The sequence below is a fragment of the Ixodes scapularis genome, unplaced genomic scaffold (assembly GCF_016920785.2).
Source record: "Ixodes scapularis isolate PalLabHiFi unplaced genomic scaffold, ASM1692078v2 PGA_scaffold0__279_contigs__length_252992795, whole genome shotgun sequence".
NCBI lineage: Eukaryota > Metazoa > Arthropoda > Arachnida > Ixodida > Ixodidae > Ixodes > Ixodes scapularis.
In genome coordinates, this window is record NW_024609835.1 from 218,110,388 (window position 1) to 218,120,610 (window position 10,223).

Genomic DNA, 10,223 nt, shown 5'->3' on the forward strand with positions numbered 1-10,223 from the left:
CAGGGCGTCAGATTCCTGGATGCCTGAAGCGAGCGAGCCAGAGATGTCAGAACAACAAGCACGAGGGTGCACCACAGCCACGTTTGCGCGCATTCCACTTTGCGTCGATACACATGCCCGACGCGATCCGAATGAAATGGGCGCCATGAAATGCATTCTGCCATTTCAGATTCCGCCACCCATGCGAAAACATTTTAACCTTTTTGATCACTTGCAAAACTCATTTTCGCAATCAAACTATGCTTGTCGGAATGGTTTGACTATATTTTGTTTCGAAAATCACCTCGGTGGCTCTTAAGTGGCAATGATAATAAAACAAAGCACAAAACATTAAATCGTCTCAGTGTCTCTGAGCCAACGCGCTGGCTTTTGAATCCATATTTGTCGGGTCTAAATATCGGCCGAGGTGCCTGCAATCCGACGGAGGCCAACCTGAGATTTCGGTTGCACGTCAAAAGATCTCCAGTTAGTCAAAATAAACCCGCAATTTCTTTTTTATTGGCGCGTGTTAAGTGACTTTTTTTTTTTTTTTGGCTTCTGAAACCCTAAGATCTATATATTTTATTTTGCTTTACCTTAGTTCGGAGCGCAGCCAACGCTACGGGCTGATGAAGCCACTGAAGCAGCGTCAAGAGTTTAAGGTCAAGCTGTACGTTCTCTTTCTGTGCCTATGGGGTCGGGCTAAACAAGAGCCACTAAATATGCTACGCTTCATACACATCTTGGTGCTCAAATTGATGGTTGTCAGTTATCTGAAGCTTTATCTGAAATCAGAGGAAACGCATTTCCGTCCTCCACAAATGCTTAAACAGTTCGCAACAAAGGAAAGCAATATTACGTGAGCTTCCTGACACCGAAACTAATGCTGAGGAAGTCGCACTTTTGAATAGTGACAATCGGCAGTTGTGTTTCATTTGTTACTAACCACCAAGATGGTGGCGCTCACAACAATATCGGGGGGGAAAGTGCCGATTCTCTAAGCGTAGTTTATTTGGTTTATCTCACAGACCAAACCTAGAGCCACTCGATATGGCAGCGTTGCTGCCAGAGTAGCGCCACGCTTTTCCCTGTGCCGCCTCTCACCGCGATTGGTCACACTCGGTACCATAGCAACGAGCTGAGCTGGCTCAATTTCCGTAGCAACCGAGTGATGACTCGTCACGTGACCTGTGACGAGTCGTCACAGGTCACGTGACGAGTCGTCACGTGACCTGTTTAGATATTTTTATATCTAGACAGGTCACGTGGATTTTGTTTAGATATTTGATATCAAACGTAGCAAATCCTCTTATGATATTTTTAATATCTAAAAAGGATTTTGTTTAGATATTTGATATCAAACGTAGCACTTTTTTGTGCTTCTAGTCATGGTACTTCAAATGCCGCTGAGGACATAATTAAATTATGATAAAATCTCGTATAACATTTAGAGCTACAATGGTTGCCCAAGAGGTGGACGATGGCTTTTTTTTATTTCCGAAGTCATAACGATCCACAAACTTTCAAACTTACCTGTTTTTGACGCATATCTTTTTCGGACATCAAACATATTTATTGGCATCTAATAACATTTATTGTTTGGAATAGATATACATTGCGATGTATTAAATTTTCACAATGATCTTGCTTTGGTTTCTTAATAGGTGTATAACTTAGCTAATTTTAAAAACAATTAAAAACTGTTAAGGTGTTTTGTTGCGCTACCTGGCGGATGGCAGACAAACTGCTGATTTCTAGTGTTCAAAAAATTTCCGAGGGCGGCGTTGGCGTCTGTATAATCATCAATCTCCGTGTCTTTTTACCTTCACATTTAAAAAATATATTGGAAGATTTACTATCGATAAATGAATGGTTTAAGTACTGCGTCAGGTTAATATATCTAAGACAAATAATTACACACGCTTAGCGTGATATAATGTGTTCATTATTCGATATGATTGAAATCAATAAACAATAAAGACGAAGAGGAAAATAATATACCCGAGTTCACGTCATGCCTAGAGTCACTAAATGAGCTTTAAAGCATCGGCACTCTGTTCCCCAATATTTTTTGGGCGCCGCCATTTTGGGTGTTCTTCAGAGCAAACGCAACTGCCGATCGTCATGATCCAAAAGTACGACTTCCTCAACATTAGATGCGGTGCTAGGAAGCTGATGCAATATTGCAATGCTCTGTCACGGCTTGTTTAAACATTTGTGGGGGACGGAAAAGCGTTTCCTGTGATTTTAGATAAAGCTTCAGGTAACTGGCTACCATGATTTTAAGCCACATTATGGTTAAGTGTCCTTACTCTGAACCGTAGCTAATTTACTGGCACATCGAGAACAATGAGGAAGAGGCAGGTGTCAAAAGGTAGTGGCTTGTGGAATCCATGGGGCTTACGTCATGGCCCCTTTAGGTATTACAAGTGTCTTGAACAAGAGCATGAGTAGTGTCATTAAATAAGCTACGCGTCAGAGTAGCGACACTTGGCCATATTGTGGCTTAAAATCATGGTTGCCAGTTATTTGAAGCTTTATCTGAAATCACAAGAAACGCTTTTCCGTCCTCCACTTTAAACAGTGTGCGACAAAGCAAAGCAGCATTACATGAGCTTCCTAACACCGAATCTAATGCTGAGGTTGTCGCACTTTGAAATTATGACGATCGGCAGCTGCGCCTGCTCTGTACAAGCACCAGAATGGCGGCGTTCAGAACACAGTCGGGGAAGAGAGTGCCGATACTCTAAGCGCAGCTAATTTATTTGCTCTAGTTCCCGCAAAACCCCTTTTCCCTAACTGAAACTTTAAGTAAATATGAATAATGCACCATTATTATAGCTTATTTGGTTATAACCAACTACACATAATGAGAGGATGACGCGGCCGGGTAGGAGAAACGCGGGTTTTATGTGCGACCGTTCTAACCGTCTCAAAACAGAGAACGCGCGAGCTTGCGCTGGTGTGAAAAAAGGCATCCAAAGAAAAAAGGCGACACGCTGTGCTCTTTGTTATTATGCTCCTAAAGGGGTATTCACAAGAGGGAGAAATCCCGGGGAATTCTCCCCGGCACGCGCGCGCCACGAGACGAAAACGCGAGGCTTTTGCACATCGCAAAGCCTGACGTTTTCGTCGTGGGATGCGCGTGCCGGGGAGAAATCCCGGGGATTTCTCCCTCGTGTGAATACCCCTTAATCGGGGGATCGGTGGCTTAGTGGGCTAAAGCGCACACCCAGCTCGACGCACGTGGAGCGAAAGCTCGCGCTGCAAAACCCAGGGACACTGGGTTCGAGCCCCACCCCTGCCCGTTTTGATCTGGATGAGCATCGTACCGACGTATGGTCGTGCATCACTACTGCGTGGTGTACGTTAAAGACCCCAGGCCAGCGCTTGTACTGCACTGGCTAAATTGCTCATCTACAGCGTGTGACTCGACGCAACTGTAATGGCTGACCAACTACACGCTGTATAAATATCCCCATAACCCAATTTGCTTATGCGTCTAATTGCAAATTGTTGTGTGTATGTTTATACAGCCGGAAGTTAGTCTGCCTTAGTGGGCGTCTGACTCTCAGCTGTAGATGAGTAATTTAGCCAGTGCGGTACAACAGCAAACCTGGGGTCTTTAACGTGCACCACGCAGTAGTGATACACAACCGCACGCCGGTACGATGCTCTTCCCGATCGAAACGGGCAGGGGCGGGGTGGCTTCTGCAGCGCGAGCTTTCGCTCCAAGTGCTCCGAGCTGGTGTGCGCTAGACCATGCACTCGACCACCGACCCCCCCCCCCCCCTTGTGCGTCTAATTTATATAGAGGTATAAGTATTTGAAGATCGACGATGGACGTCGATCGTCTCGAGGTAATGTAACGTAATAACATTATATAAATAATAAACTTGTTGACGGACTGAACGACTCAATTTTTCAATTCTTGGATTGTAATATGGCGGTAGGCTATTGAATTTACTGTTGATGAAGAGCAATATGAGGTAACGAGGTAATGATTAAATGAAGAGGCTCTATAAGGACGACGGCAGTAGTGGGTGTCGAACCACAACGTACAGTGCCAGACTTGTTTCAAGTATCGTGTACCCAAAGACTTTCTTCGCCCGCAACAGAATATGGTACAATCAATGAGGATGCTGCTTTACAACTGTACGTGGAACAGGAAAACTGTACTGTGCAGATGTGCGGCTTATTCGTTAATAGGAGGGACGGATTTCCAGCAACATTCCCTGATTGACTACTTGAAACAAATGGCCTCGTTGATGTAAAGTGTCCCCGTTCCAAAAGATTCTTGAAGCATACTTAAACCGCAAAGGAGTATGAGGCGAAAAATAAGAAAACGGAGCCTGGTGTGAAAAGTCCAGATCAACACCATAGCTTCTACTAGAAAATACAAGGGCAGTTACACAATACACTAAGAGAGTTTTGTGATTTCGTTATATTTACACTTAAAGGGACACTGACACCCCCCCAAATTTTTTTTTTTTTCATTTTTTGCCAGGCGCTTTATTATGGTGTCGGAGGACTACCCAATTAATATTTTGCAACAGAGTTGCGTATTTTTTTTAATAAAGCCAAAAGACGCAACTGCTCGAAACCGAAACCGAAACCTGACGGAGATCGGAGAAGTGGAGAGAAGAGAGTGAGTGGCGGAAGTCACGTGGCTACACCCGACCGTGCGGTTTTTTTGTTTTTTTTTTCCTTTCCGTAGCAGACGACACGACATGCGGCGTACGGGAACTGTTCGCTGTGCGATTATTTTGCAGTCATGTTTGTTCCGCTCGCTGTTCTGAACTCCAATATGAGTTGTTTTGTACATTGAGGAGTTAGAGATGAGTAGTGAGTGCCCGTGGTGAATTTCCATGATTGGCTACGAAAAGAATACACCCAAGATGTTGCGTGAAGAACTGGCTTACATGCCCTGCGTCCGAAAAAGAAAGGGGCATTGTGCGAGAGAGTTTCCGAAAGATCAACGGGTCGGTACCAATGGCTGGCTGCAATTCCTGTAGAACATATACGGGCACCTCGGAAAGCGGACGCTACCTGATATATATGCTCCTTGCATTTTGTGGAAAGTGATTACATTGAGTTCGCAGGTGTCAAAAAGGAAATCCCATAACATTTAATTCAGCGAAGTGTCGTCTACAACATTTGTTTGTTATTTTTTTGTTTGTTTCTTCAGTGATAATTGTAAAAAACAAGATATGTAAACATTGGAAAATGTTTGGAAAAAAAAAAAAAAAGGTTCCACGGGGGGTCGAATTTGGTCCTACCGCGTGTGTAGCGGACGTCTTTCCCACTGAGCTACTGGGGCATCTCTCCATTGGGGGATCGTTTTCTTTAGTAATAATTGAGCCGATAAGCTAAGTTGGAAAGTTTGCTGCCGATTTTCCTTTAGCAAAAGCACTCCCGGGTCGAAGTCGGGAAGCATCACGCATTGGCGACATCCGCATCTAGTAAAGAAATCTTACGCGTGCATATTCAACTCGAAGTAGACACGTCGTGCTTGACGTTAGCGCGAGCGATGTCTTCAGCAACGAGAAGGGAGCGGCGGCTCGGCGGCTCGGCGACGTCTTCGTCCAAATCGGCTTGGTGGTCGGGCGTGTCGTACGGGATGAATACCAATTCTTTTGAGTAGTCCCAAATTTCTCTTTTAAAAGTAGACAGAATTCGCCGGTACCGCGAACGACAGTTCTGAAATAGAGGTGCTACGGCCGTCGTCCGCTGCCATCGCCGTTCCCGCGAGTCCCACGATACGCGAAACGACGAACGCACAGAATGCTTCCGGTTGTCTGTGGAACTTTGTTTTTCAATCAACGTATTTGCAGCTTTTTAGAAGCCACAAAAAATGGGCTTCATATTTTTTTCTATTTTTAATATTGAGTGAGTGTCTTCAGTGACCCACGACTTTGATTAAATTTGGTGGTCGCATCGATACCTTAGAAAACGGCCCGTGACCGCGGAAAAGAGAGTGAGCGAGACTCGAACCGGCCAGTTCTTGATCGGCGGTTTTCGGGCGGAAAGAAACCGAATTTTGAGCCGCAAGCTCTGTTCTGGGTAATTGAGCTCTCATATGTCACGTACAACTAAAAACCTCGGCGAGCATAAATACCCTGTCAGTGTCCCTTTAAGGACATTGATATCCAAGGTATTCAGGGAGATGACACCTTCGGGTACACCAACATAGAGCCCTTTCTACTCATGTTTCACATGGAAGGCCCGACTTCCGCTGAAATTCCTTACGTAGACGAGTTGTCCGACCAAATAAACTGCAATTACTCCCGATCTGGGAATCTATTGATCTTCGTTCGTAAGCCATAGTATCATGAGATCCAGGGTAGTGGCTCTTCGTCTGCCGAATATTGCTTCGGCGGGTGTTTTTACCGTGTAAGATTAGACTGGGTCGCGTGGTGCTGGAACCACAACCTGGCGATTCTTCACTGAACTGCTTCTTCCGTAAACTTCAAAAGTTTTTTTTTTCTTTGTTTTTTGTTTTGTTTCGCACATTATCCGTTATGCATGCCCGTTAGTTGCAGGATGGTATGGTGCACTAATGTAATGCCTGATGCCGTCTTTTTTTTTTTCAAAAACTTGTTTATTTTGTTTGGAGCAAGATTTGGTGTGTTATCAGAGAAAAGTATTTTTGGTAAGGCAAAAGCAGTTAAAAGACACCGTAGAACGTCAATGACGTCTTTGGACGTCGTGGCAGGCATCGTGTAAACTTCCAGCCACTTAGAGCACGTATCGCCCATAACTACGCAGATACGGATACGTTTCGCCACCCGCCGATTGAATAGTGGATCGTTTTCAGTTACTGTTCATGATGGCCTTACGACGCACTGCAGATAAGCAGCTGCCAGCAACCTTGTCGAGTCGGTCTCTACCGAATCGCTGCCGGCTTCTCTGCTGCCTCAACGCTCTTTTTTTACTTTTTTGTTTAGCATAAGTTCGCCGATTAAACCTTTATTTTTCAGCTCACTGTTCGCCCTCTCGTCACCTGCATTCGTGGCAATCTAAATCTGATCACATTGAAATACGTGTAATTGGCCTCTGAAATTTCCGATAACGGCGCACAGAGAATTTTATATTTTTCAACGCGTCGGTGATTTTTTTGTGCATCTGTCTCGCCATTTGGCTCAGGACCACTTTCGGGTTCTGCTCTGCCCAAATTTGCTGGAGATATGAGCTCGGAGCGTAAGCAACTGGACACCTTGCACGAAAACTGGCTCAGCCGTGCGCGTTCCAAAGAAAGCTCGTGCGGAGAAAACAAGCAAGGGGTCAGGGATGTCAAATTCAGGATATAGAAGAATACCCCACTCTATCGAAGCGCCACCACACACGATTTCTCGCATTGATGTACAGGCCTGGAAGGCGATCCCACCGCCGTCTGTTGGTTCAGAATCCCACTAACCAAGGGTGGGGATGCACCTTAAGTAGAGCCTTAAGTACCGGGTATAGGAAGTATTCACTGGACGCCATATTTATGGGCGCTGTTTAGAGCGCATGCTCAGAACGAGCTCACATCAATAGAGAGTATTCATTGGACGCCATATTTCTGGGTGCTGTTTAGAGCGCATACTCAGAATGAGCTCACATCAATAGGCTGTTAAGGCCGGCACTCTTGACGGCGCGGAATGCATCTTGCAAAAGAACTGTGGATGCTCGCCTTTAGTACGCGCTCAGCATTCGCGCACACAGCTATGGCCGCCAGTGACTACTGCCTATAGGCTGCTAAGACCGGCACTCTCGATGGAGCTGAATGCACGTTGCAAAAGAACTGTGGCAGGTCGCCATCAGCGCGCGCTGATTATTCGCGCACACAGATATGACCGCCAGTGAATACTCCCTATTGGCGACGTGCGCGATCGAAAGCGTCGCTGTGGTCGGCTTGCCACAATTGGCCGAATGCTGACTGTGACGTCAGCAAAGGATTCGTTATTGACGGAAATAAGAGGAATACGACAGCTTTCATTCTGACGGTGTTGGCAGTGCTGCTTTGAGAGCGCAGTGATTTCATGCTTCCACCATGCATGTTACAAGCACCATCAAGCTTGTTCTTTTCAAGGTAATGACGTCACGTGAGGAAACCATAGAGGGTACCACCAAAACGTCTCGCCGCTAATAGGGAGTATTCACTGGACGCCATATGTGTTAGTGCTGTTTAGAGCGCATGCTCAGAACGAGCTCACATATATAGGCTGCAAAGACCGACACTCTCGATGGTGCGCAATGCACGTTGCAAAAGAACTGTGGAAGCATGCCGTCAGCACGCACTCAGAATTCGCGCACACAGCTATGGCGTCCAGTGAATACTCCCTATAGCTTGATTACGGTCATACTGCTTACTTTTGCACTGCAGTATGCGGCGCAATATGCACCGCATATTGCGGTGCACGAAACAGTTGATAACCTTATTAGATCCGTCACTGACCTGAGACAAAAAGTTGATGACATGAAAAATAGTTCGAGGCGGAATAATCTGATTATATTTGGCCTGGAAGAGACTGAACACGAGAGTGCTGATGAGCTTGTCGAAACTGTTAAATGAACCATGTTTGACAAGATAAAAGTTAACCCTGTAACCATTGAGCGCATGCACCGTCTTGGTTTTAAACGTGACGGATCTCGGTCAGTCATCTTTCGTGTCGCGCATTTCAGGAAAAAACTTGAGATACTAAGAAATTGCAACAAGTTGAAGCGTAACAATATTTCTGCTAGTGTAGATTTTTCAAAGGAAGTTCGAAATGTGCGCGGAAAAAACTCTGGGCACCCTGTGCTGCTGAAAGAGGCCAAGGTGCGAAAGCTCGCCTAATGTTCAACAAGTTATCGCTTAATGGAAAGCTTTTTCCTGGAACGAAAGAACTAATACACGTCAATTAGTCAACCAAATGTCCGAGCAGAGTTCTCCCAACCAGCAAGAATGACCGGAGTCTGCTTGAAAACTTTTTCTTGTTGAATGCAAATGCACGTAGCATTGTGAATAAAGTAACCCACTTTGAATCTCTAGTTTTAGAGCATGAACCAGATGTTGTTGTCATGACTGAGACATGGTTAATGGCTGAAATAGAAAATGCGGAGTTTATTCCACCAGGTTATTTAGCTTTTCAGAAGAACCGAGAGGGAAGGGGAAGGGGTGTCGCCATTATTGTTAAGGATGAATATGCCTGTGTTAAATTGCCTGTGGTTCATGGCATAGAATGCGTAGCTGCTAAGCTTTTTATAAGCGAATGTCCTATTAATGTGGTTGCTCTCTACAGACTCCCCGACTCAAACCCTAAATATTTTTCAGTATTAAATGATTACCTTTGTATGCACGCTAAAGATAAATGTAAGCTAATTCCTGCTGGGGACTTTAATTTGCCCGATATCGATTGCAACAATTTACACGAAGGTGGCAACGAAGGTGAGTGCTCTCGCTCGCTTTTAAATATGGCGTTTTCCCATGACTTAACCCAATTTGTCAAAACTAGCACAAGAACATGGTGAAATTGCGAATCGCTACTCGACCTAGACCCCTTACAGACGCAAAATACTCATGTCAGGTGATAGATGAAATGTCCGACCATAACATAGCTCTTCTCACATGCCCCTTGCTAAAGGTTCTTAATTTTGGAAAAAGTTCTTAATTTTGGAAAAGCCAATGATGCTGAGATTAAAGACTACCTAGATGAAAGCTTTGACGGATATATGGAATACTCTACTTTGGCTACGTCAACTGTCGAGGAGGTCTGGGGAAAGTTAAAAAGAATAATTAGCAACGCTATTTCGCGCTTCGTTCCATTTCGCACAAAAAGGATTGCTAGGAAATATCCGTGCATCAGAGGGAACATCATTCGAATAAAGCGAAGGGTGAAAAGGCTACAACAGGGATATAAAAGAGGTAACCTCTCACCATTCAGAGGCTTTCAGATTGCGACCGCATCTCGTCGTCTTCGTCATGCTATCACCGAGTCTAAATATTTTTTTATGAACATCACACTGTAGAATTTTATGACATCAGCACCGCAGAAGTTCTGGAGGTATCTTACACTGGCGAAAGATAGCGTTACTGCTATCACTGTTGATTCAGTAACGATTGCCAATAGGCTAGATATGGCAAAAAGCTTCAACGATTATTTCCAGTCTGTTTTTACATGTCATGACGGTGTTCTTCCCGCGCTCCCATCCTTTGGATCTGATTTTCCTGCTGCTCCGGATATTGAAATAAGTCAACCCGGTGTTTTCAACTTGATACAAAA

General features: G+C 44.8%; 1 pseudogene; it reads left to right on the plus strand.

Moving 5' to 3' along the window:
• Positions 1-8,909, plus strand: part of LOC115330861 — a 31,608-nt pseudogene extending 22,699 nt beyond the window's left edge.
• The last annotated feature ends 1,314 nt before the right edge of the window (positions 8,910-10,223 follow it).